Source organism: Panthera uncia, assembly GCF_023721935.1.
Source record: "Panthera uncia isolate 11264 chromosome C1 unlocalized genomic scaffold, Puncia_PCG_1.0 HiC_scaffold_3, whole genome shotgun sequence".
Lineage (NCBI taxonomy): Eukaryota > Metazoa > Chordata > Mammalia > Carnivora > Felidae > Panthera > Panthera uncia.
The window spans coordinates 97,089,330-97,116,928 of record NW_026057584.1 but is presented as its reverse complement, the minus strand read 5'-3'; positions in this window follow the sequence as shown (position 1 = coordinate 97,116,928).

Here is a 27,599-nt window from a genome sequence, read left to right as displayed (position 1 = left end):
CCAAACTGAGTTCGACATACGGTAGGCAACCAATTAATATCTGTTTTTTAAGTAAATATTAAGGAATACAATAATATGGTTGCATTGGGAGTTTATGATATGCTAAGAAGACCCACAATACTGTAATCATCCTTATAGCTGTGATTTATTACAGTAAAAGGATGCTAAAGCTAAACAAAATAAACAAAAGATACATAGATAAAGCCCAGAGGAAATGAGGGTGCAAAATTCTAAGAGTTCTTCTGGTAGAGTCACATGGGACATACTTAATTCTTCAGCAATTTCTGACAACGTGTGGGAAAAGTTGGCATTAGAGAGCCAGTTCCTAAGGTTTTCATTGGGGGTTGGTCATATAGGCACCCTCTGCCTTGCATCTACCAAAATTCCAGACACCCAGAAAAAAAGGTGTTCAGCACAAGCATATTGTTTGTAGAAAGACTGTAGGTACAATAAGCCATTTTTGCCAGGGAACAACCCTCTCAAAATCCATGTTCCCAGGTGATAGCCAAGGGTCAACATTTTAAGCATGCCCAAGCATATGCAAGCTTGCTATATTAACTATTTTTGGACAAGAAATTTACCTACTTCTCTTTGGCAAACATCTGAGTTTGTGTATGGACGACAACTCTAATGGGGAATTTGGTGGTTTCCTAATTAACATGATTGTTCATAACTTTTCAAAGTAAGCACACTTCTGAGTGATGCCTTATTTACAGGTCATCTCAACACTACAAGCCCTTGTGTTATTGCTAATATACATCAAGTTCAAATGGTGCTCCATGCATTGTATTCTCATATTGAAGCAACACCCTAAAGATTTGACTGGCTCATTTATTCATTACCCATAATCATGGCTCTTCTTCAATAGTATCTAATGAACACAAAATATAAACTAAGAATATATGTCAATTATCAATTAATTCAAACTTCTTTTTTAAGTTTTATTTATATATTTTCTAAAGAGAGAGCGAGCAAGCAACGGAGGGGCAGAGAGAGAGAGAGGGAGAGAGAGAGAATCCCAAGCAGGCTCTGCATTGCCAGCATAGAGCCCAGCGTGGGGCTCAAACTCATAAACTGGTAAGATCTGATTTTGACCTGAGCCAAAATCAAGAGTTGGATGCTTAACCAACTGAGCCACGTAGGTGCCTCAATCACCAATGAATTCAAAGTTAGGGAAATAGGGTATGTCAATTTAAATTTTTTGATTTCTTTTGTTGACACTTAGAGCTCATAAAGAAATCAACAGAGGCACGATAACTTGAAGACATGACTGTTATCCAATGCTAGATGAAAAGTAAAATATTAATTCAATAATATGAGTGTTTAGATCACCAGAGTTTAACATTTCATCAGAGGAATTGCTTTTCCTTTCTATGTAACTTTCTAATAGTTGTAATACTAAAAGCTTTGCATTTTATAGTACAGATGCCTGCCACATATGTATACTTGAATATCGTAGCAAGTCTTTAGTGTTTTCCTCCATTTGATTACTAGCTGTCCTTCTTTATTTCCTGTTGGCCATGTTCACTGGTCATTGAGCTAAGCCATAATGCCCATTCAATAATCTATAGTCATCTGCTTCTCCTCAGTGGGGACAGATGGTAGGCATGTTCAGGAGAGTTGACGACCCGGGTTATTTTCTCACATAAGATATTGAAATACATACTGTAGTTTTCATTTTTTTCCCCTGGAGGAAATCTGTTTTCAAACAAACTCTCACTTGGAAGCCCAAGTAAAAAGTAAAAATCAGAGGTAACAACAAAAGATGAGGGAGCCCTGAAGCTGTACTTCACTTCCTCTCTGGTAGCTCCTTTCTAGCAACTTTCCAGAAAATACTATTAGCACTATTTACTCTTCTTGGAATCTAGCACTCATTTGTTTCTTAATATGCAAATCTGTCAATTTGATCACATTCACAGAGCTGTTTCAGTGGGTGAGGCAGACTAAAGTTGTCCTGACCCCAAGATGAGACATGACAATATTGGATTTATCCACCATTTCTGAGGTGATTTGAACCTGACCCCAGTTTCTCTATTCAGGGGTGGAGCAAAAGAATCCCACAGTGGTGTGATTACACACACCAGACTTGTTTGATGTCTGGTGTGACCTCACACTTGAGTCTAGGTTTCTTTACTCTGAGAACATGAATTGGCTACTATACTAGAACAGTGTTTTCACTCTTTTTATGTTACTCTTCATTCTTCTCAAATCATTTTCCCCTCAATTTTTTTGTCCTTTTATAGTCTATACTCATGCTTATGTCTTTTGCCTGTAAATTTCAATCACCAGGATCGTTATGTGAGAATCAGCAAGTTCCTTTGTGCAGTATAAATTAATACTCATAAAATGATATAAGGGGAAAAAGAGTCTCTTCTTATCTATACTCTTGTCTGATAAATATGTTACAGTAAATTACCTAATTAAACAAGCATAACATGAAAATTAGATGTTTGTTTCTATACATCTTTGAAGAAGTAACCATTTTCCTTCCTGTGTTATTTATTATCCCTTCAATTTGCAAAAGCTGAGTCATCAGGAATTCCCCACCATGGCTTTAATTGCAAGCATATCCACTAAGTGCTGATGTGGGGATATTCAGTTGCTGAGCTTTTTAAAAGTGACAACTTTTTCTTTTCTGTTTTCTTCTCCTTTTTTTGTTTCTTAGTAATTAAGGTGGCCTATATAATCATACCATGCCCTTATCTGCACAGTATTGTTCTTTAATACGTATAGTTTTTTCTTTAATAATCTAGTTACTTGACAAATAACAAAGATACTGACAATGATAATAACCACAATAATAAGTAAAGTTGGTTGTCTGCATGCCATATGCCAGGCATCACGTAAGCCCTTGAAATACATCCTTTCATTTAATGATGTCAAGAAAATTATTTAAGCATTTCTCAATGCGTCAGAGGCAAACTAATTCAACCCATGGCGCTTGTTCTTCTCCAGAGTTCTGCATCACAAGGAGTCAGGAGCACATGCTCACTTACTGTTCATCACACCACCTTGGACCATTAGCTCACCACTCATATCCAGCCACTTGTGTATTGAACAATGCATTTACTTATGGAGACTGAAACTCAATGGTTCCTTTTCCCACAGTCTCTCTCACTTTCTGTGTCTCACTTGCCACCAGGCTCTGTAAGTCTAATCTCCAAAATCAGGGCTTCTCACAGTTTAAGATGCATAAGCATGCTTGGGATCCTGTTAAAACGCACATTCTGAATCAGCAGGTTTGGACATGTCCATTCTGAACTTCTCTCAAACTTCCAGGTGATGCCATGCTGCTGGTCCAGGGACCTCACTGAGTAACAAGGTCCTCAGCAATTCCAGAATTGCTCATTTAGCTTCTGTCCTCGGTTATTGTCTGGACTATGTGAAAGGAACTGAGGGCTTGATTGTTGGATGAGATCATGGGAATAAATCCCAACATGCCAGCTTTTTCTCATGTTGCTCTGTCAATAATTACCTTTACACTCCCTTGTCCTCCTTCCCTATAAGGTGTATAAAACTCTAGTCAGGCAAAAATGTATTCCTCTGTCACTCTTATAAGTGAGTGTAGACTTCTAGGTCCTTACTTTGGGTAGGGATCATGAAGGCTTATGGGTTTTTCATATACATTATTCTCAAATGTTTGTATCTGATGGCTCTTAAACCAGATATCTTGATGGATTAATGTGGTGAAGATTCTGATTCCAGAAAGTCTACATGGGGCTTTTAGAAAAGAGCCTGGTGAAATCTGTATTGTGCGCTGGTTGATTTTTAGTGCCCCTGCCCCAAACCACAGCTAATTTATGAAACACATAATGATGAACCACCTGTGACTCTCACAGTTTATCTCACTGTTCCATGCCAACTGCTTAGCCCACTTTCTATTCTTGGGGATGATCCTTCCTAGGAAGGCTTTGCTAAGGGAACAAAGTTCATGGACCTACGGCAACCTGTGGAAAGATACCATTCAAACAAAGTTAAATGACCAGATATGGTGAAAAAATATTATGAAAGATGCTCAACTCTTTTGATTAGTAAGTCAAAGAAATGCAAAGGAAAAGATTTTGTTGTCTCTATAAGATTGCCAATAAAAGAATAATAGTTTTGCTGAGGATATGATCAACCTCATGTATTGCTGGTGCACAAATAAGTTCAGGGGACTTATTTGGGAAATGTATGTCACATGCCTTAGAAATGTATATGCTTTTCCATGACCAGCAGTTCAACTACTGAGAACTTATCCTGAAGAAATTAGTAGGCAACTGTGCAAATGTCATTTACTTACATATATTTAGACAAACACAGGATTGTGTATACATGGTATTTCTAAAGATACTGAAAATTTAAAAACAAATATTTAAAATTTAGAAATTATTACATTATGTTGCACTGTATTGAAATAATTTGTAACTGGGGCGCCTGGGTGGCTCAGTCGGTTAAGCGTTCGACTTCAGCCAGGTCACGATCTCGCGGTCCGTGAGTTCGAGCCCCGCGTCAGGCTCTGGGCTGATGGCTCGGAGCCTGGAGCCTGTTTCCGATTCTGTGTCTCCCTCTCTCTCTGCCCCTCCCCCGTTCATGCTCTGTCTCTCTCTGTCCCAAAAATAAATAAAAAAACGTTGAAAAAAAAAATTAAAAAAAAAATGAAATAATTTATAACTAATTATCTATGACCTAAGAAAATGGCACTTTAATAGGGCTCACTTTAATAATTAGAGTACATAAGAATAAAAAAATACCAGAACACTATTAAATATATTTATGTATGTATATCTATAGATATGTACCTAGAAACATATATGGAAGACCTTCAACCAAATACCAATAGTACTTATATCTGAGTTTTAGGATTATATTTACTTTTCCTTTTCTATATTTTATCATTTTTCTCTCAATAAACTTGGGCAAGTATGTAATTTCAAAATAAATAAATAAAAAGGCCAGCACTGAGATAACCAATTAGTGATTTTCCCACATTAACAATTTTAAGCTCATTTCCAGTAACCCAAAGTTGGGGGTACTTCAAAGTATTTTCTGCAGATGGTGACGGGATAATATGTGTTATTAGAAAAAGTAATTTCCAGTTATTGTATTAGAATTCAGTAATTACTTTTTCAATAAAGAAAGTGAAAACTATTAAGAGCAAAAATGTGAAATAAATTAGCTTTATATCCTACACTCAATTAAACTATCATAGCAAGAAGGTAATGAATTAAGATAATTTGAGGATAGGAATAAGGCTTTACAAAGCAGAGATTTAACACTCTTCTAAAATCCATTAAAATACTCCAAAAGAAGATCACAGTAAAGTGGGTAGCCCACAAGATAGTTAGACAAACTGCAACGTGCATGCTAAATAGGTAGACAATTTTCGGCCTCAGAAGTCTTACAGGCTCATGCAAAAAGTAGCTTGAACTTTGCATGGCTTGGTGACAGTGGCCTGAACAGTAAAGCTGTATTTGTCACTGGCTTCACCACTTTCTAGAACAGTAAGATTGTCCTGGTCTTCTGGCATGTGTTCTCTCAAGGAATCCGCATAATATTTGAGCAATCATTGACGTACAAGCATTTAATTAATTATAAGGGGCTGTTTATAAATAGTAGGGCCTGCTACTCTCCTACTAAGAACTCTCCCATATCTGCCCACTGCAGAATAATCTCATTTGGAATAAAAATGAGATTGCTTTCTGGAACCTACAAAGCTTCAGCTTTTGCCTGTCTCACCATTGTTACTCTCTATCATTCACATGGCCTTCTCTCTGTTTCTATAGTCCAAACTCTTTCTTGTTGCCATGCCTCTGTGCTTGCTGTATCCTATACCGGGAATTCTGTCTCCTGTTCTCTGCAGGGCTAGGTTCCTGTCATTCAACCTGGGCTCAAGTGTCAGCCCCTCAGAGTTCCCCAACCACAAGGCAAATGAAAACAATCACCTACTCTTACCCTTGTCATTTCCTATCATATCACTTTTATTATGCTTAATTTTCTTCACAGTACCTATCACCATCTGACACTCTGCTTTATCTGGGAACCCCAGGAGAAAGAAGAGGATGTATCCTCAGTTCCTAGAACTATGCTTGGTACATAGATATTCAGTATACTGTTGAATAAATGCCATGGCCACCATGAGAGTGGTCTGGATTATTTCTTTTGTGTGGATAAAATGGTTCAAGGGAACATATCTGAAAAGATGGAGAGTCTAGAGATCCCAGCTTTCTAGAGTCCTGGCCAGAGCTGGTCCAGGTGGGTTTCTTAACCAAATACCACAGTGCCATTTGGTTCTTCTGGGCTTTTCCAATTCACCTCACTTTGATATGAACTAAGCTATCGGTAACCAGATGGGTGCTCAAGACTGGCTCATGTCATTTTTTATATAATCAAACATCTGGAGGCTCTGGAATGAACCTCTAAAGAGACATTTTCTTACCTGAGAATTGTGGCAATTTTTTTTTTCTGCATGTTCTCTATGATTTATAAAATAAAATTTTACTTTATGTAATCTGGATTACAGAAACTGTGGCTTTTTTTCTAAACATGAGATTACACCTCAATATTGCTTAAATCTTTTCAAACTACATGCTGGCCCAATTTCCACATGCCTCACCATCTTGACAGACATCTTCCTCCTTGCTCCGCACTTCCCTGCCTTGAGATTCAGTGAAACAGAGCAGTGCTTCTCCAACTATTATCCTCTTACTCTTGAGGATGCATAGATATATTTTCAGAAGTCCTTGAAAATGTGTTTCCTTCCAAAGGAGTATGATGTCTCTCACAGAAGTTCGAGAATCATTGAGGTAAAAAGTTAAATGAAGGAGAATTTACACTTAAACGCTAATATCTCTAGGAGAACAAAGGTTCTGTCATTCATATTATAGAGTGATTTAGCTTAATCAGCTTATTTTCCCCTAATGCACAGCTGAGACGAACTACTATGTAAAAATTGGAGGCTTTGTTAGAAAGAAGGAGAACAACAATTTTGTATCATGAAGCTACTGGTCTTGTTCTCCAAATAGGAGCTCTGGGGCAAGTGTATTAGCATAAGAAAGAAGGAAGGAGGTAGTTGAAAATGAAATTAGGGCTTTGTGTGCTGAGACAAACTATCATTTTAAATCTTGCTTATTGGCCTTGAGTTCAGGAAAAGAAAATGGGATTACCTTCTTCCATCTATTTATTCCTGCCAGAATATAGAATTTAGGCTTAAATTCTCCTTAGCAGTTTATTTAATTTCTTTATTGTTTAAGGCACCTTTTATAGGTTACTATGGAAAAACTAGATCCCACACCTAATGGCATTAATAAAGCGAAATGCATTCTGATTTTTCAAATCCCAGTCTACAAATTCTTTAGCTCCTTAGACTGAAATCTCTTAGGGACAGGATTCCATTTTATTCATTGCTGAACTCCCAGGGCCCTGTGGATTATCTCTAGGGTAAATTCTCAATAAATACTTTTGAGTTCAAGTGTTGTGATGTGGCAAAACAAATGCTCATAAGCTGAGAGGTGTGTTTCTGGTTTTTTATTTAAGGAACTGGCCATGTCTGTGCCATTCATGAGTCTCAAAGATGGTATCTAACATCCCTCCCTCAGTTATAGTCCTCTTGCCTGCATGAAAGAGGCCCTTTCCTAGCAGGAGGCAGTGGGACTTGGTCAAGGACAGAGCTTCCAGCAATGTACATACTAACAGGGAAAAGGACACCTCCATAGTTAGAGACAGTGTTTCTCACACCAGACCAGGCAGCAACGTTGGCAAGGGGAAACTTTAGAGGAAAAAAACCCAAAAAACAAAAAACAACAGGTGCCCTATTTCCATCATCTCTCCCAAAAGAGCAGAATGCTGTCTATTTTTAAGAACTTTAAAAAACACATAAGACTCAAAACACAATGGGGAGGGATGACGTGTGATTAAAGAGTTCAGTCATGTATTTCTTTCAACCATTCAGTAACCAGAAAGGAGCCCAATCCCACTTGCTCTACAGGGTGACAGAGTTACTGTAGCTGTAAGGGGATTGGATGCAAAGGAAAATAAATGAAGCAAAAATCTATTTCCTAGAGTGGAAAAAATCTTGAAAAAGTTTAGTAAGGAAGAAGGAAGAAGGTAGAAGGAAGAAGGAAGAAGGAGGAGGAGGAGGAGGAAGGGAAGGAGGAGAAGGAAGAAGAAAAGAAAAAGAAAAAAATTACTGCCTTTTCAGCTTCTTATGTATATTGTGAGGGCAGAGAAGAATAATGTGAATACTTTCCTTTTACAGCTCAGTCTAATTTGGCATGCCATTATAATTTCTGGCTCAGTTAGCAAATGACTGGAAACACTGTTTTCTGCAATTTTCCCTAAAATATGACAGTTCTATAAGTTGTTCTATTGATGTACTTGAAACCAACCCAAGATGGGAGTGACTATTATTCTTAATTTTTATTACCAGGGAGGCTTTATCAGTACCTGTGTGGAACTACCTAAGGGGCCATCTACATACTGTCATTATGAGTTTGGGGGAAGAAAAGACTTGACCAGTTTCAGGAATGAAAACGCCTGGAGTTCTCACTAGAGATCAGCTCCTTTGGATTACACTTCCACCCTCTGGAGTAATATTTTTCCATATGGATATGCTTGAAAGGGTTATAATAAGCAATCACTACTGATATCTTCACATGAGAAGGGGCACGAATGTCTTAAAGTTATCAGAGGGGAGGGAGAAAGGAAGGCCTACTTAGGGACAGAGAGAAGAAGAAAAAAATTTAAACTGACTCAAGTTCTGAAGCAAGGCACTTAAGACCAAGTGTTGTTTTTCCTTATAAACAAGGTGACCTTGAGTAAATTACATAACCTATCTGAACCCTGATCATTCTTATCTGTAAAGTGAGTGATAGAAGGGAGATTTGAAAAGTAAAGAAAGCCAAGATAATGCTACTTTATCACTTTGGCCTTCACTACAGGAGATTCTTGATCCCAGGGGGCCTTCTGAGAAGCTTTGTCGAACATCTCTCAGAATTTCCACACCAGCACCACACCACCTTTGGATCAAGAATGGCCCTATAGGCATCAAGTGTCCTGCCCTGGGCTTGTGCGTGTACAAGGGCAAAGTGCTGCCACCTTGTACCTGAGAGCAACTGGTACAAATAGTCACCAATCGGTCGCGACAGCAGGGCCTCGAGAAGAGGAAGGATGGGGTTATTTTAAGCGGCACAAGAGCAATGCCAGATGCATGTATTTTATGTGTATGTGTAGCTATTTAATATCTGTTTCCTGCCTCAGTAAAGGAAGCTCCATGAGGGCAGCCAAACTGTTTTCACTTACTTTTGTTTCACCCCTGATTTTAGTCAGTACTGTTGAGTAAATGAAAGAAGAACAATAGTTGCCTTTGTGCTTTAACTATGATTCTTTTCTGGTGTAGATTTTTGTTCTGAGATGCTTATTTTTGCTGTTGTTTTGGTGTGTTCTATCACCAGCGTTGAGCTTTTTCTCTTTAAGCCCCTTCCTTTTTTCAATTAACTTTCTTTTTACCATTTTTCCCCGGATGCAATTTTACACTTCCAATCACTGAGTTAAGGGTCTTTTCAAATCTTGTTTACTTTTAAAGGCTTTAATTTAGTTTTTATATTACATCATTAAATTTCTTTAAATCCTTCCTAAACTAGCTTTTAATTTTAATGATTTTGCTCATAGATCCTTTTTGTTTCCAATCTGTACTTTAATTTTCCTTGTAAAGGAAATGGTTTATGCTTCTGGATTAGCATATTTCACCAATGTTGTCTCATTTGATCATTATATAGACCCTGTGTGGTAGAAATGACAGGGGAGAGCATGGTCCTTCCCTCTTCTTATGACCAGAAAGCTCACGAGTGTTTGCAAGCTGATGTCCACTGGTTCTCACTCTCTTCTTTCCATTCTACTATGTGGGGTGCATCGTGTGAAATTACTGAAACAAGCTAATTGAAATCACTGAAATTATTCTCCAGAAAAGCTGGGATATGGTAACATTTACTTTAAGGATGCAGTTAACATAAAATGCTACTATAGTCACTACCCACTTAATTACTTACTCTTGCATAATGTGTTTTCCCATGGCTCTGAATGCTCTAAATCTGTAAATGTGACAATAAAATAAAAAGAGAAGTTAAACTGGTGTTGATAACAACTGCACTCAATTGACCATTTTGTTCCCGTGTCCCCTCAGAAGCAGTCAGTATAACTGTTATTTTTCTTCCCTACTCAAATGGGTGACTTCAGATTCTATAAACTCAATAATCTAATTCGAAGGAATTTTCTTTCTCTGACTTTTTGCCACAGCCAAAGGTAAGTATAAAGAATTGTGGTATGGTCATAGACACACACACACACACACACACACACACACACACTCATACATACACACAATTTTAATTTAGTAGGCTTGGTGTAGCTTCCTGAGATGACTTTGAAGAAGTGACTGACTTCGTGCCACTTTAATTTCTTTACTTCAGCTGTGAATCAGGAATAACACTTGTTTAGGGCTACTTTAGAAGGTAGTTCTAAGGATAAAATGGGAGGATGCATTTGTAAAAGGTATTTGAAGAGTAAAAAGTACGATATAAGATTTAATGTGCCTTATTAAAAAAAAAAATTCTATGAGGGCACCTGGGTGGCTCAGTCGGTTGAGCGTCCGACTTTGGCTCAGGTCATGAACTCATGGTTTGTGAGTTCGAGCCCTGCGTCAGCTGTGTGCTGACAGCTTGAAGCCAGGAGCCTGCTTCGGATTCTGTGTCTCCCTCTCTCTCTGCCCCTCCCCCACTCACACTTGTCTCTCTCTCCTTCAAAATAAATAAACATTAAAAAAAAACAATTCTATTTTATTATTAAGAAAATGATACATAAGGATTATGGAGAATTTGGAAGATGCACACAAGGAGGCAAATGTGAGTGGCCTTGGACCCTTGTTACCTTCTCCCTTTCAGTAGTTGAATGAGAAGCTGGCTCTGCAGATCTGACATAAATCAATGGAACAACAGGCAGATCCCATAGACTGAGCTCATGATATTTGACCCTTTTTGAAAAGGTCATTTTCTTTGGCAAGATGCTTCCATTATTTTATTTACCTAGATGTTCCCTGCTTCCCTACTTTCTCGTGGGCAGAAGATCACAGTGGCAGGGTTTTCTCTCCCAGGATGCTTTTCACAGTATGTTGAAGTCTGCTGGTTCCAGCCTATGTCTTGATGGAAAAACAATAGGAGTTTCTGTATCATGTGCTCTGAAATTGCAACCAATGAATCTTTTCATACCCCTGTACCATGTGTCTCAAACAGTGAGTATACCTGTTTCCCTTTGCACAAAGATAAATGAATAAATGCATAAATAAATAGTAAGCCATGAATCCCACAGTCCATGGATAATCACTTACTGACATTTCTAACGGCACTTTTAATTCATTTGGAAACATTCAAGTATTTGAAGATTCACAGCTAAAAGCAACTTGCCTCTGTGAGCTTTTACAATCATCTATACAGCAAACGGATAACAGCCATGTATTAAGAAGATTTAGAAAAACCAGAACTGTTTGCCTCCAAACTGTACGTGCAGAGACATTTCACTGGGAGAATGGAAGTTTTTTGGTACTGATATCCCTCTCTGTAAAAAGTTATTTTGTGTTTATTCACTTATTTTCTTTTTAATTTTATTCAACTATTGTTTGTTGGCTGCAAATATATGGCATTTTATGGGAATCTTAGAGTGGTTAAAAAAAGGAAAAAATATATTACACATCCCTTGCCTTCTGAAACTTCTATCCTAGAAGGAGAGACAAGACAATCACACGTAAATTAAGTGTTTCATTCTCCATTATATTCTCAGTAACTGACAAATGGCACTCAACAGAATAATCTTCCCAATAACACTGTAATGTTCTTGACTTCAAGAGTGTCTCATATCTACCCTCAACATATGCAAAATTCTCATTCAGACCAAGTCAAAATAAGAATGTATTAAAGTAATTTAACCAGGAAGTCTATTAATTTAAAATGTCCTTCTTTTTATGCTGATAAATTCACCAATCAATTCTGTAAGCATTTAAGACATCTTACTTGAATATAGTTTAACAAAATTTCTAATAATGAAAATAATAATACCCTTCAAACACCAAAGCATCTTTCTTGAGAAATGTGGCATTTAAATAAGTATATGCAAAATTTAGTGGTGTGTTAAGGTAACAGTAAACATTGAAAATTTAATGGAATTAAGAACAACAACCAGCTAATTTTTGTTTTGATATATAAACATATTGTCTCTTAGTACATATCTTAAAACCAAATTGTCTCCTGTATCCTAAGGCATTAAATAATTCTGAACTCAAACTTCTGGAATTAGATTGCTACTTAGGTTGGTGCTCACTTTGACTAATTATGTCTTTTACATTTTCCAAGGAACTGTATTTTCTAAGGAATATACAATTCACATATAAAGAAGTTTCCATGGGGGAAAAAATGAAGTATGACAGTTTGCCACTTGTTTTGTTTCCTCAAAGTAAAACTATAAAAATGGTTGATGGAGTTTGGTGACAAAAACCTCCTATGTTATCATAGCAGTATCATCTGCATTTGATTTCCTTGAATTAGTCAGGACAGATCTTTCCTTTTTCCTTCCTTCCTTCTGTTCTTTCCTTACTTTTCTGTTTTCTTTCCTTCCTTCTTTCCTCCCTCCCTTCCTTCCTCCCTCCCTCCCTCTCTCCCTCCCTCTTTCTCATGATACCCTCTAAGGAAATAGTTTTGGAATTATTGATAACCATGGTCACAAAGTGTGAATGGCTAAATGCCACTTGATGAAATAACAGTACTGACAGAATTCCAGAGTGCTATCAGATGATTCTAGCGCAGTTCTGGACATCCCTAATGCCAGGATATGGTAAGGGGGTGATTATCACTGACCAGAACATGTTATAAACAGGCCATAGAATCAAATGGCAAGTAAGGTCAAGTTGGACTTATGATGGGATATAAAGTGTAAACTGATATTAGATTGGACCCTGACAAAAATTAGTAGTATTCAGTCATGAGTTCAACTTTTATAAGATAAAAAGATGAAAAGACCCTCTAAGGAAACTGGGAGACCTCTGATGCCCTAGGTATGCTACAACCTTGATGAGAAGCTGCCATGGACCTCAGCTAAATCCCAGAGAGAAAATTGTCATTTTGTTAACACTTAAAGTCATTCTGGACCATCTCTCTCTCTCTCTCTCTCTCTCTCTCTCTCTCATCATCTCTATCTCTAGAGAAAGATCCTGAGAAGGGTCTGGTTGCTTCTGTTCTGTTTTTCTTTTGAGAACCTAGCTTCATCTTTATGAAACAGAGTTCCTCATTCACATGAAGAGCATTTAATCTCCACATGTACATTCAGGAGAGAAAACTAAGTCTTTTATCTTGAAGTTCCCCAGAGGTATATACTAATTAGAAGACCATCATCAAAGTGCTGCTAATTTTTACTTGTATAAGAAAGGGGAGAATAGATTATACATCAATTTTATAAGTACCACAAATGATTGTGACACTATTAAATTATACATTGTCTTTCATTCAATTAAATTCATGATTTGTTTTAATATGTTAGAACCCTGTGGCAGAGGCTGCTGGCAATACCAAATTTCCATTATATTTTCCACCTAAACATATATGTGGCCTCTAGTTTCTGGTCTGTTTTGGGATTAGGTGCTGCCATGTGCCAAGTTGAGACCAATAGGAATTGCATGAAATTGGCCCATACCACTTTCAGGCCTGGTTCCTGCACTCTCCTGTGTCATCCTTTATGATATTTTCTCTTTTCAACTCCCAGTTTGATCAAAGCAGGTCCAGTGGGACACTCCAAGACTCTAGAGCTTATCAAAGCCATTAGACAGAATAAGCCTGAAACCCTAAATAATTGCATGGAGCAGAACCAACCTACCCCCTCCTCCCCCATGTATCTTAAATCAACTATAACATGAATAGGAAATAAATCCTTATTATATTAAGCCATCAAAACTTGGAGTTGTTATAGATTTATCCACTGCAACTATTGTTATATGACTCAGTAGATATTTTTGAATATTATTATTTGGTTAAATCACATTATATAATCCCAACCATACCAATGTCACTCACATTTTTTTTTCATTCAAAACACACACACACACACACACACACACACACACACACAAAAGTGAAACTTTTTCATGGGTAGTACACTTTAGCGTCTTGCATTGTGAAAATCAACTATGATCCACTGAACCTAGGATAAGACTTAGTCTACCGTTACAAACATAATCCCTTAATATTACTTAAATATGATGATGATGATGAAGATGACGATTGATGGTGATAATGATGATATCAATATCTTACTGAATTATAAGTACATCTTATAAGTAATATAGTTTATTTGATTATCTTACTCTCAAGATGAACATTATTATTCCCATTTTAAAGGTATTAAATCTGAAACCAAGCAATGTTAAGCAACTAATAAAAGACAAGAAATATTCAAATTCATATCTTCAGATTATTGAGCCTAAAGACCATGCTTTACCACTACCCTACAATTTTTTAGGCAGACCTTGTCACCCAAATGATGGGTGAACAGGAGTCTAGTTAAAGGGCATGGAGCTTTTGGGGGATGTCACTTGGCAAAAGTTACTATAAAATATCTTGGTACTGAAGATCAAGGCATTTCTGTTTAATGATGTCATTACCATATAGTCAGGACATTATATTGCATTTAAAGAGATGTAAAGTTGTCATTTAAATATTTGCTGCTGTTGGTTTCGTATTTATTACTGATTGCAGCTTTGAGATGAGGATTCAAATACTACTTTACATTTATTTCTCAAGTTCTGTTATAATGGATTTCAGCACAAGGCATTTAGCATTTCTGAAATGGCTGCTCTTCCCAGCTAGTTGCATCGGGTAAAACCCCTTTCTCTACTTGCTGTCCATGACTGTAGCAAGTGGCTTAACATTAGAGATTGAAATGGGACAATTGCCCATTTCTGAAACTTTTGTCTAGAAGAAATATGAGTTAGTAGGAATAATATATCCAAATTCAATACTCAATTGAAAAAACAAAAAAAAAGAGGATCTAAAAATTTCTATAGAATGAATATGGCCACCCCCAAAATTTTTATGTTAAAACCTAATACCCAACATGATGACATCTGGCAGTGGAACCTTTGGGATGTGGTTATGTTATAAGGGTGGAGCCCTCATCAACAGGATTAATGCCCTTATGAAATAGTACCCAGAAAACTCCCTTTTCTCTTCTTCACATGAGAACACAGAGAATGAACAATCATCTATGATCCAGGATCCTCACAAGACACTAAATCTGCCAGCACTTTGATCTTGGACTTCCCAGAGCTGTGAGAAATAAATATATGTTGTTTAAGCCACCTACTGTATGGTATTTTTGTTATACAGCCTGAACAGACTAAGACAGAAATTGGTACCTGGTACCAAGAAGTGGAATGTTGCTGTAACAAATGTCTAAAAGTGTGGAAGCTGCTTTGGAACCAGGTAATGGATAGAGACTGAGGCATTTGAGGTACATTCTAGAAAAAACCCATACTGTTGTGAATGGACCTTTAAAGGCGATTCTGGAGACAGCTCAGAAGGAAAAGAACTGTAAAGAAAGTTTCCATCTTCTTAGAGAAAACCTACAGAACCATGAACAAAATATTGGAAGAAATATGGATGGTAAGAGGCATTCTGACAAGGTCTTAGACAGAAGGGAAGAATGTGCTATTGGAAACTGGAGGAAAAGCAAACCTCATTACAAAGTGGTAAAGAACTTGGCTAAATTGTATTTATGTTCTAGTGTTTTATAGCAGGTAGAACTTTTTTTTTAAATGTTCATTTACTATTTTTGAGAGAGAGAGAGCAGGGGAAGGGGAGAGAATCAACAAGAGCTCAATGAGGGGCTTGAACTCACTAACCAAGAAATCATGACCTGAGTTGAAGTTGGACACTTAACCAACTGAGTCACCGAGGCGCCCCAACAGGAAGAACATTTGTGATGAAATTAGATATTTAGCAAAAGAAATTGCTAAGCAAATCTTTGAAATAGAGTCTTGGCTCCTGATTACCTATACTAAAATACTAGAATAGAGAAAAAACTTAAAGATGAATTGTTAAGCAAAAAGGAAGCAGAACTTAAATATTTGGAAAATTCTCAGCCTATTCATATTGCAAAAAATGATAACACAGGGTGTGGCCAGGAGACCACTAGATAAGGAGATTAGAGTGGATAACCCTTTTTAGTAGAGGCCAGGAATTGTTCTTCAAGACAAAGGAAGAATGACCCTACAGGTAATTCAGAGATGCACTTGCTGTGATGAGTGCTAGGTGCTGTATGGAAGTGTTGAATCAATATACTGTACATCTGAAACTAATATAACACTGTATGTTAACTAACTAGAATTACAATAAAAACTTTTTAAAAAGATAAAGCTTAGCATGAAAAAAAAACAGGCATTTAAAAAAAAAAAACCCACATGTATTCAAATGCTCAAATGCTCAAAGTGTCATTACTCATAACAGCCAAACAGTGGAAACAACCTAAATTTCCATCAGCTGAAGAATGGATAAACTTTTTCCCAGCCATAAAACAGAATGTTATTCATCCATAAAAACGGATGAAATACTGATACATGCTGCAACAGGGATAGCCCCTGAAAACATGCTAAGTGAAGTAAGTCACCAAAGACCACATATTGTATGATTCCACTGATATGAAATGTCTAAAATTGGCAAATGTATAAAGACAGAAAGCAGATTAATGGCTGCCAAGGGCCCAAGAGCTGGGATGAATCAGCAGCGGTTGCTAATGGGCATAGGGTTTCTTTTGGGGATGATAAAAATACTCTAAAATTAGATTGCTATCACGATTGTCCAACTCTGTGAATGTACCATAAGCCAATGACTTGTATACGTTAAATTAGTGAGCTGTATGATATATGGTTTCTCAATAAAGGTACATATGTATATACATATACATATATATAATGTTGGAGAACAGCTGTTGCAATGAAAGTATGTCACAAGGGAAAGAATGATCCATAATTTGGGAAATGAAAGTCAGGAAAGTTTTCGTTGACAAGGTACTTGAAGTGCTGTAACCTTAAGGATGAGTGTGGGTCTTTTCCCTCTCTGTGTAGCCAAAGCCATTCAAGCAGAAGGAGTGATGTGTCCAAAGGCATGGATGTGTGATGTACCAGGGCATGGTTGTTTACCCATGGTGCAATGGGAAAATTTTCCAGAAATGGAGAGGTAGCCAGGAATCAGATCACGGAGGACTTTTTGATCACTAATTGTTGTCTAGTTGTTCACTCAATTAGATAAAGTCCCTAACAACTAAGATGTATGTGCACCTAATTTTTTTCTCTGAAATTTTGTCTCTTTATCAATCACTCTATCTAAATCAGTATGTTTTCCCATCCTGCCTTCAAAACCCATCTCATTTTCCAGTTCTCCTGGAAAGACATTTCTGACTTCATTCCCAAATTCTCCTGCTTTATGCATCCTATCACAGTGAACTTTGTCTCCTTCAGGGCAGTTCCCTTGTGTCTCTGTATATTTATTACCAAGAATGTAAATTTATTTACTTAGATATCTCTGTCACCTTAAAGGGTAGTTCTTTGAAATCTGAGACAACTTATTATTGTTTTTATTGCCGAAGCCTAGAACAGCATAGATTAGAGGTATCCAATATTTATGAACTGTGTTTAATTGTGTGATATGTTTTTAGATTGCAATTCAAATGGTTAAACAAAAAGTGCTGTGATTTTAATTGTTGGAAATGTGAATATTCTCTGTTTTCTGGCTACAGCTTTCTAATTACTGCTGCCATATACTCAGAGGGAATCAGTTGTAAGACTTCATGGAAACATTGCTTAGAGAATGAAAATTTACGAGGCTCCTCTGGCCTGCTAGAATATTCCTGCAGGCTGAAATCTACTCAGTTTAAGCTCAGCTCAAGCAAGATTATAAGGAAGCTGATAAGAATAAGAGAAAATTTCCATAATGCCCAGAAGTGGGATAGAAATGCTGATCCTTGAATTTCTGTGTATGGCTTTAGGACATTTCTAAACTTGTCACCAACATGAGTCTACCCCCTACCAGCTACAGAAACCCGAAACTCCCAGTTAAAATCAGTTAATTTCAGGGTTAGAAAGGATTTTTAGATATCTACATTGGCATATCTCAATTTGAGCAATATACGGGCTTTAAGTCTAGCAGTAGATTCTCCTGGTATGTTCCACTCACTACTAAATCTTTCCTTGGACATTTCATTACATATATAAAATTGGGATAATAATAGTAAGTAAATTATGGAGTTGTTTTGAGGACTAAATAAGATGATGCATAATGTTTCCCCTCTAGTTGTATCTCTATCTAACTAAGCACTTAACATATCAATGTATCTTACAGAGTCAAGAGTGAGAATCAGGACCCAGACTGGTTGAGTTCAAATTCCATCTCTCTTACTTACTGGTTGTGTCATCTTGGGTAAGTCACTTGATCTATCTAGTATCATATTTCTCATCCTTAAAATGGGAATGATAGTAATAACTACTACAAAAAATTTTTGAAAGAATTAAATTATATGAAGAGTTCAAGACACGGTCTGTCCATAGTTAACAGAGATGAAGTTGAGATAAAGGTTAGCATCAGATCAAAGAAGTAGTTGAATCTCATGTTTCAGGAAAACAAGTTAACTCTTGTAGGGTTCCTACTATATTAAAAAAAAAATTCTTGTGAAGCTTTGGCCCATTGATGTTACTCAGTCACTATTGTTCATTTATTACCAGTTCGTCAATGAATTTCCCAATGCATTTATAGAGCATATACCATTATTTGCAATCATGATAAATATAGTCATTTCTGCTTCACAGTTAACTTCTGAACTTCAAAAATTTGTAAAAGTCTCTTCAATTTTCTAGTAAAAATTTAAAGCTAGTGTTAGGGTATATACTTGTTTTTCTTAAAATAAAATTATTTGACTCTAACAGAATCACCCCAAACCTCCTGTCTCTTTATTCTGTTCCTTTCTCTAATAGCCAAGTATGTCTTAAGATTACTATTTTTCCCCCTCTCGAGAAGTTCAAATATGGGGCACTTTAACAAGCAAGTTAATAAAGACAAAGCCTCAAGGCCCCATTTACTGTTATGGATAGGATGGTTAGGGAATGCTGTACATGAAGACCATTTGCTTGCCTAGAAACCATTCAGGCTCACATAAGAGTGTCAATTTCACCATATATATCTTTTTATCATTTTAAGTTATGAGATTCTTAAGGACAGAAATTCTATATAATCATCCCTGGGTCCCTAACTCCCAGCACAGATTAAAACCCACAGTGGATGTGTTGAATAAATAAATACAAATACTTGATTCTTCTTAGACATTGGGTTATTGATACTTTTTAATTTATGATTATATGTGTGTGTGTGTGTGTGTGTGTGTGTGTGTGTGCGTGCGTGCATTGGCAGATACAAAAACAAGCAATGAAGTGTAGAGATTGTATCTATATGGACTATTCCATCAGTTGATTGCATATGGATTTCAGAATGTTTTTAGATCTAGGCTTTTGTAGTGATTTTCAAGGACTTTTTAGTAAGTTTAGATTCCTAGAATCAGATCACGCGTCTGCATTGCTTCTTTAGAGAAATGCAAAGGCCTTAGAAACGTGCTAAGAATGAAAATGCTTGCTTTGGTTTCCAATTATACCTTGCAAGATAAAGGAGATTAATTTAAGAACTGTTATGCTTAGCTCCTTTGGGGAAAGGGTGTGGAAAGAACTAATGTTTATTGATCCTGCATTATGTGTGAAACTCATTACACATGTTCATTAAAAATAAGAAACAGGTTTGTTGAGTCATAATTTACATAAAGTAAAAGTCCATGATGAGGTTTGACAAATGTATATAGCTGTATAACTGCCACAACAGTTGATAAAGACAAGTATATATCATCCCCCAAATTCTGCTTGTGCTCCTTACTAGTTGACTTCCTACCTGTACTCCCAGTCACTGGAAACCATCCATCTGACTCGTGCCTAAGGTTTTGCCTTTTCAGTGATGTCACATAAAATAAATTATACAGTATGTAGGCTTTTTGTCTGGCTTCTTTTACCATATGTCATAATTTAATTGTTACTAAAACCCTATGAGGTATGTGTTGTCATTTCCATTTTATAGAAAAGAAAATGAAGTCTTAGCTTAAGAGACTTACCCTCTCTAAGCTAGGTTTTATCTCATATCTAAAAAAGATGATACTTTCAGGATAATGTTAATCAAATCCATTACTTAGGTATCTGCTCACATCCAGCTAATGCTGACATATTGGCACATAAGTGGAAAGGTCACTGGATCAGAACCACCTGGTTCTAGCATTTTAACATCAAGCTCAACAGATGCTTAAAAAAAAAGAATTCTTAAGGAAAGTTTGGAATTGGCCATCATGAAATGGTCCTAATGTTCTGGTCTACCATGCCTCTTAAAATGCGACTGAGTCAGTACAGAAATACTTGCTTCAGCTGAAAATAAGATATGAGGTGGAAGACTTAAGAAACACACACTGAGATAGAGAAAATTAATCCACAAGGTACAATATTTATAGAAAAATCTCCCATACTGTGAATGAGGATGACATAATTGTTTATCAGCCAAGGTATACACATTCCTCTATTCTTATAAAAGCCTAAGTCAAATATGTTTTATATTTTATTTTGAAAAGTAAGACAAAAATTTTGGGTAACATGTTATTAGAAATAATTTTATGTTCCTCTGCTCTAATAGATGATTTCATATCTTAGCAAAGAATATTAGGGTAATTCTGATATAATGTGAGAGATCATTTAGATTCTAGAATGAAGAATTTTCTTTAATAGTTAATCTTACTTGATAGCTATTATTGACCCTACTATATTGGCCTGAGAATGAAGGGCGTTATAAAAAGTAATCTGCTTCCAGGGCGCCTGGGTGGCTCAGTCAGGTAAGCATCCGACTTCTGGTCAGGTCACGATCTCATGGTTTGTGAGTTTGAGCCCTGCATCGGGGTCTCTGCTGTCAGCACAGAGCCCACTTCGGATCCTCTGTCTCAACTCTCTCTCTGCCCACCCCTCCCCAAAATAAATAAACATTAAAAAAAAAGTAATCTGCTTCCTTGGAAAAATCACAGTATTCATAAATGTGCTTGCTATATTTTTAGGCCATGGGGCTTACATATTTTTTTTCAAAAGTCAGATATGTTTAATCTTTTATTAGCCTTAAATCAGATTAAGATTAGGTATGACTCTGGAAAAATATGCAATTCTTGGAAGTGTTCTATGGATACAAATTGAATACTTCCCTTTCTAGTTCAACTTAGGAGGTCAAGTGGCAGTGAATGTGGGTTTTCCCGCATGTTAAGATTCTGTCTCCTTTCCTCTATTGACATATGGAGGCTATCGCTAAAGATAAAACAAGATCCTTTCAGAAATAATTACTCCTTTTTTTTGTATCCAAGATATTATCTTCACAAAATCTATTGCATTCTTTGAAGAAGAAGCCAAACACCGACTTTTTTTTTCTCAAGTCATTTATCCTTATGAGGATGGACTCTCTCTGGTAACTCTGGCTGCTGAATCAGGAAGATGATGAGCCAGACAGGCCAAACAATGAGGGATATTCAGGTGGTGTGATCGTAAGGCAGCAGTCCAGGTGAGGAAGGACAGACTTCTGAGGAAGGACAGATGACTGCCTGAGCACTGGCATGGGTGGTCACACTGCACACCACTGCAGGTGGACCCATGCCCTGCACAACCATAATCTTCCCTAAAACAAGTTCAGGATATAACAAGCTGTCAGCTTCCTCTTGGTTAATAGATAAGATGTGTGGAGCCAGTTCTCTGACAAAATTTCAAGCGTTCAATTTTCCTCAGTTATTGCTGCCCACAGAATTTTTTCTCAACATATCCTAAATGAATTAGCTCTGAAGAATGGCACTTGCCAGCTACAATCACAACATAGTGGGTAAGTGTTTAGACCAGTACATACATTAAACATAACATTGATATCCAGAGTTCTTTAGGATATCTGACACTAAAACATCTTCTCTTATTACAGTCATTTTTTTTCATTTGTTTTATAACTATTTCTTGCTAAAGACTATCAAGGAGACAATGCTGAGACAGAACTTTTTTTTCCTTTATTTTTTTCAGAATTTTTGAATATGTGAGTAGTTCCTGGAAATCCTGATTATTCCATGTGGAGAAATGACCTACAGATGAAAGAAAAACAGCAAAATGGGTGTAAGCAGGACCCAGGTTAAAAAAGGAATTGCAAGCTAAAGAATGGCATTGTTATTCAAGGCCAAAGTCATACCTTATGTAAAAGATTTTTCTATCTTTTATAGTCCACGTGCTCCCTTCCTTTCCAACTACATAAACTTGCAGGTATTATGTCTTCCTTCAGCTTTTATTTGTTAAATATAAATTAAACTCCTTCAAGTGTGCTTGCTTAATCAAGGGGAAAGCATATCTAAAAAAATTTTTAAATGTTTATTTGTTTTGAGAGAGTGAGAGACACAGTACCAGTGGGGGTGGGGGGAGCAGAGAGAGAGGAGAGAAGGAATCCCAGCAGGCTCCCTGCTGTCAGCACAGAGCCCGATGTGGGGCTCAAACTCACAGAACAGTGAGATCATGACCTGAGCCGAGATCAAGAGTCAGATGCTTAACTGACTGAGCCACCCAGGCACCCTGGAGAAAGCATATTTTTGGTTGTAAAATATACTACTATTTTTCTTTTGCAAAAGTTGGATCCATTCATACTCTTACCACCATTGCAGAAATGTCATTTCTCTCTCACTCATGCTCCATGTAGTTCAATCATTACTACTAGCATGTATGTGACTTTCTATGCTAATATAAAAATTAATGTCATTCTTAAAATAAAAATAATACTACAATAGTATCGTTGGGATATTTTCCCTTCCATAATGTAAATTCCCCCTTTTCTCCATGATGGGGGAGCCACCTATCACTTAACCACGGCACTAAAGTCATTCTCTGTGGTTCTCTTCTCCTCACACTCCTAGCTCCCCAGAGAAAGAGGGATGCTTCTCTTCTGATTTGCTGGCTTTGAGAGAAGGAATTTGGCATGAATGTGTTTTGATATTGTTTTTTCCCTTTGTCTTTTAGAACCAGGCTGCTTACAAAGGAAGACCATTGGTGCTCTGCACATGGCAGAAGGCTTTGCTCATGTTGGTAAGGAATGGTTTTCCAGCATTGCCTACAATGATATCAGTGGTTGTTTTGGTCTAATTGAGGGGCAGAGTGAGCTAACTTCTTTGGTCAAAGATCTAAATCCTTATTTCTGAATCAGCTTGTCAGAATAGCAGTAACATTATTTTAATCTCAATTTGTCTCTCTTTTTGTTTAACTCAATAGAAAGTTGGAAGATCAAGAGAAGTTTGTAAGTTTCCTTAACCCTCTCTGTGTGTGTGACTGTGTGTGCATGTATGCATATGTATATGTTTACGTATGAGGAACCATATTCCTTTACCTAGGTATTTATATTTCTACTTGCAATTATCCAAATAGATCATACTCTAGTGATGAGAATGCATTTGAGCTACTGAAAATTATTAGTGACATAAAATTTTACCTATGATCTGTTCACAGGATCTTAACAGGATCCATACTACCTTTTTTATGATTGCAAAAGCATCAAAACAGTTTTGCAATTCTGTCTACCTTGCTCCCTCATGCATACCACCTCATTTTCATCTTGAGCCAATATTAGTTCCCCTGCTTAAAAGGTGAGGTTTTTCAATATCACTCTACCTTTGGCATGCTGGGACTCTGTTTCTGGGAAGGAATGGTGGGAGGGGGAGAGAGAGAGAAAGAGAGAGACAGATTGAGAGACAGAGTTAGCAAATTTCCTGGTGTAACTACTCCTGTAAGAGCTGATTTCCAACTACCAACAGTTTAAAAATAAGCTCACAGAATTCCTAAGTCTGTAACAGGCAGTATCTCAATGCAGAACAACCACTAATGCACCCCAAGTTTTCAGATTCAGACTCCTATGTTTTATTCTGCCACAGCTTTTTATCTCTTTATATGGCCTCTCTTTAATTTACTATAAGCCTTAAAACTAGATTTCAATTCTGTCCTCTAGATTTCTCCCTCTCAATCCATTGTCTAAGTGGCAAGCAGAGAGTTCTAGCATGTAACTTTGATTTGGTATTACTCTTGATGCATTCAACGACGTCAGAGGCTTCCTGCTGCCCTTATGAAAAAATTTAAACTCTTTATACAATTGATTTGGTTCAAATACAATGAACTTTGTTTATATATCAAATTGTATCAGAATCTTGACTCTTTCAGAGTCCTCCATTATCCTATATCATTTATATTAGACCCTCTGTTTCTTCCAGATGTTCCTGTGGTAGGTGGAATAATAGCTCCCAAGGATGTCTATGTCCTAGTCCCCCAAAATATGAATATGTTGCTTTACGTTGCAAAAGGGACTTTGCAGATGTGATTATTGTGAGGAACCTTGAGATAGGGAGAGTATCCTGAATTATCTAGGTGGGTGTATTCTAACAACATGAACTGTTGCAATTAGAGAAGCTGTCCTTGTGCTGTCAAAGAAACGTGATTTGAAAGGACTCAAACCCCTGCTTTTGCTGTCAGAGGAAAAGACCAGAAGCCAACCAATGCAGCAGCCTCTAGAGAAAAGGTAAGAATGGTTTTCACTTCACAGCCAGCAAGATAATGGAACATGGACCCTCCAGCTGCAAGGAGCTGAATTTTGTCAATAATACTAATGAGCAGGAAATGAATTCTCCCCTTGAGCCTTTAGAAAAGAATACAGCCCTGCTGATAGCTTGATTTTAGCCCAATGTCTTCTGGACTTCTGACCTCTGAAACTGCGAGATAATATACTTGTGTTGCTTAAGCTGCCAAGTGTGTGGTGATTTGGTGTGGCAATAAGAGAAGACTAATGCAGGTCTCTTCATCAGATTCCAAGAATCAGCTCTGGATATTCCACATAATGCCCTTTCTATTCAAATTCAACCCATTTTGCAGGCTCCAGTCCTGAAGCCATCTTTTCTCTTTACCCCATAGTGATAGCATTATTTCCTCAATTTGTTATCTCTGTCATTCATTTAAGCAATGCATTTATTTGATCATTGCTTTCCCAAGATAGCTTACAAGATTAAAGAAATACTGTGCTATTAATTCATACTTTGTTCTTTATACCTTTTCAGTGTTTTGTATTCCCTGTTTCATCCTTATTAGGTACATCATTTTCTCTCTTTATTTCTAATTATGTTAGTGGGCATTATGCACTGAATATTTGTATCCCTTCTATAAATCATATGTTAAATCCCTAATCCCCAGTATGATAGTATTTGGAGACGGAAGCAGTTAGGGTTAGATGAAGTCATGAGGTCCTGAGGGTGTCACTTGTCTGGGACACCCATTAGACCTGTGTTAGACCTATCCATTCATCATCCAAGTCTTTTAACACTAGTTTCATATTCTTTACCTTTTCCTTTTTGCTTATTTTCTTCAAGTCTTTCAGTTTAGGAATTTTTTTAGCTGTCTTTATCCCACACATGGAGGGTTTTCTTTCTGTGTGTGTGTGTGTGTGTGTGTGTGTGTGTGTGTGTGTGTGTTTTAATCCCTCATGATGGAATTAGTGTCCTTATAAAAAGAGACACTGGAGAGCTTGCTCTTTCTCTCTTTAACACGTGAGGACACTGCCATGAAGCAGCTGTTTTAAGCCAGGAAGAGACCCTTTGTCAAAAGCTGATCATGTTGGCAGGCCGATCATATATATATAGCCTTCAGAACTATGAGAAAATAAATTTCTGTTTATTTATTATTATTATTATTATTATTATTATTATTATTATTATTTAGAGACAGAGAAACCTGGAAAGGGGCAGAGAGAAAGCGACAGAGGATCTGAAGCAGGCTCTGTGCTGACAGCAGTAAGCCCAATGTGGGGCTTGAACTCAACAACTGTGAGATCATGGCCTGAGCTGACATCAGACGCTTAACGAAGTGAGCCACCCAGGTGCCCCATAAATTTCTGTTGTTTGAGTAATCTAGCTTGTGGTATTTTGTCATGGTACCAAACAGATCAAGATAGTGGGTAACCCTGACTGTTCATCATAAAGACTTATTAATGTCTAAAGTCAATCAATATGTTAACGGCCCTGACTCCAAGTGATTCAAGTACTTGAAATACCAACACTGATCCGTCAGCCCCTCTTGGCATATAATGCACGCTGTATTTACTATGTACTTACCAATTTCTCTATTTTCATTTAACTCTTGAGCCTTTACTGAATCATTTCTCTCCTTCCATAATATATCATTTGGAACACCTGCTGAACAGTTCCATTGCCTGAATATACCAGAACTTTCTACCATTCACCTACTGAAGGACATTCGGGTTGTTTCCAGTGAAACTGTTGTGAATATTTGTATGCAGGTATTTGTGTGTATATAAGTTTTTATTTCTCTAGGGATAAATGTCCAAGAATGTGATTTCTGGGTCAAATGATATTGCATATTTAATTTTGTAAGGTGATGAACAGTCTTCCAGAGTGGCTATACCCTTTTATATTCCCACCAGAAATGTATGAGAAATAAAGTTTCTCTGCATCCTTGCAAGTATTTAATATTATCACTTTTTAAAAAAAAAATTTAGTTGTTCTGATAGGTTTGCAGTGACCAATAGTTTATCATTTCAGTGATGATGATTTCCAGAGTTCTATGTGAATCTTTTCCATAACTGTTTAATTGTTTATAGTAATTTCTCATTCTGTGCTATATTTGTGTTTCAGCTGTTATTTCCTTAACTACTTCATATGTATTATTTTATATTCAATATTTAATAATTTTAGTTTAAGCCCTTGGAAGTCTAGATATGTTTGTTATTTCTGCAGACTCTCCACTGTGGAGGTTTATATCTTATATATTCATTACTTCGATTTTGTGATAAGCTCACATTTGGCTGAATTTAATGTGTATGATTCCTGAGAGCCAAAAATGAAGATTTCCTCTAGATAGGATTTGGACTCTCATGCTGGCAGCCACAAGTTGCTGCTGACTTGGGATCCCTTTAGCCTTTCTTGAGGGTCTGAACCAAATGCAGGGATCTCAGTTTCACTTCCAGCATTTTAATGAGACCCTCCCTCCCACATTAGTTTCCAATCTCAGAACTTACAGGCATGAATGCTGGGTTTCCAGATTGCTTAACATTAATTTTTTTCCTAAGTTTTAGCTAATTATTGTTATTGTGAGTGTGTCTAGATCATCAGAGAATTCCTTTCCTAAAATTTTAGGAATTTAGTACAATATATGCTGTTACAATTGACCTAAGATCTTTATTTTGTAGTAGGAGGGCGTTGCTAAGCATGTCTTCTGTACTACTGCCAGAAGCATATGTCCTTGGTTCCATTTCTCATAGTTGTTATGGTTGCCTCTTAGTAGTGCTTTGTTCATCAAATAATGCTCACTTAATGGATGAACAAACACAGGAATGAATACATTAATGAAAAGTGTAGATACATGGTCTCAATTCATCACCTCTTTGGGATGTATCAGATTCAGGTTCAAA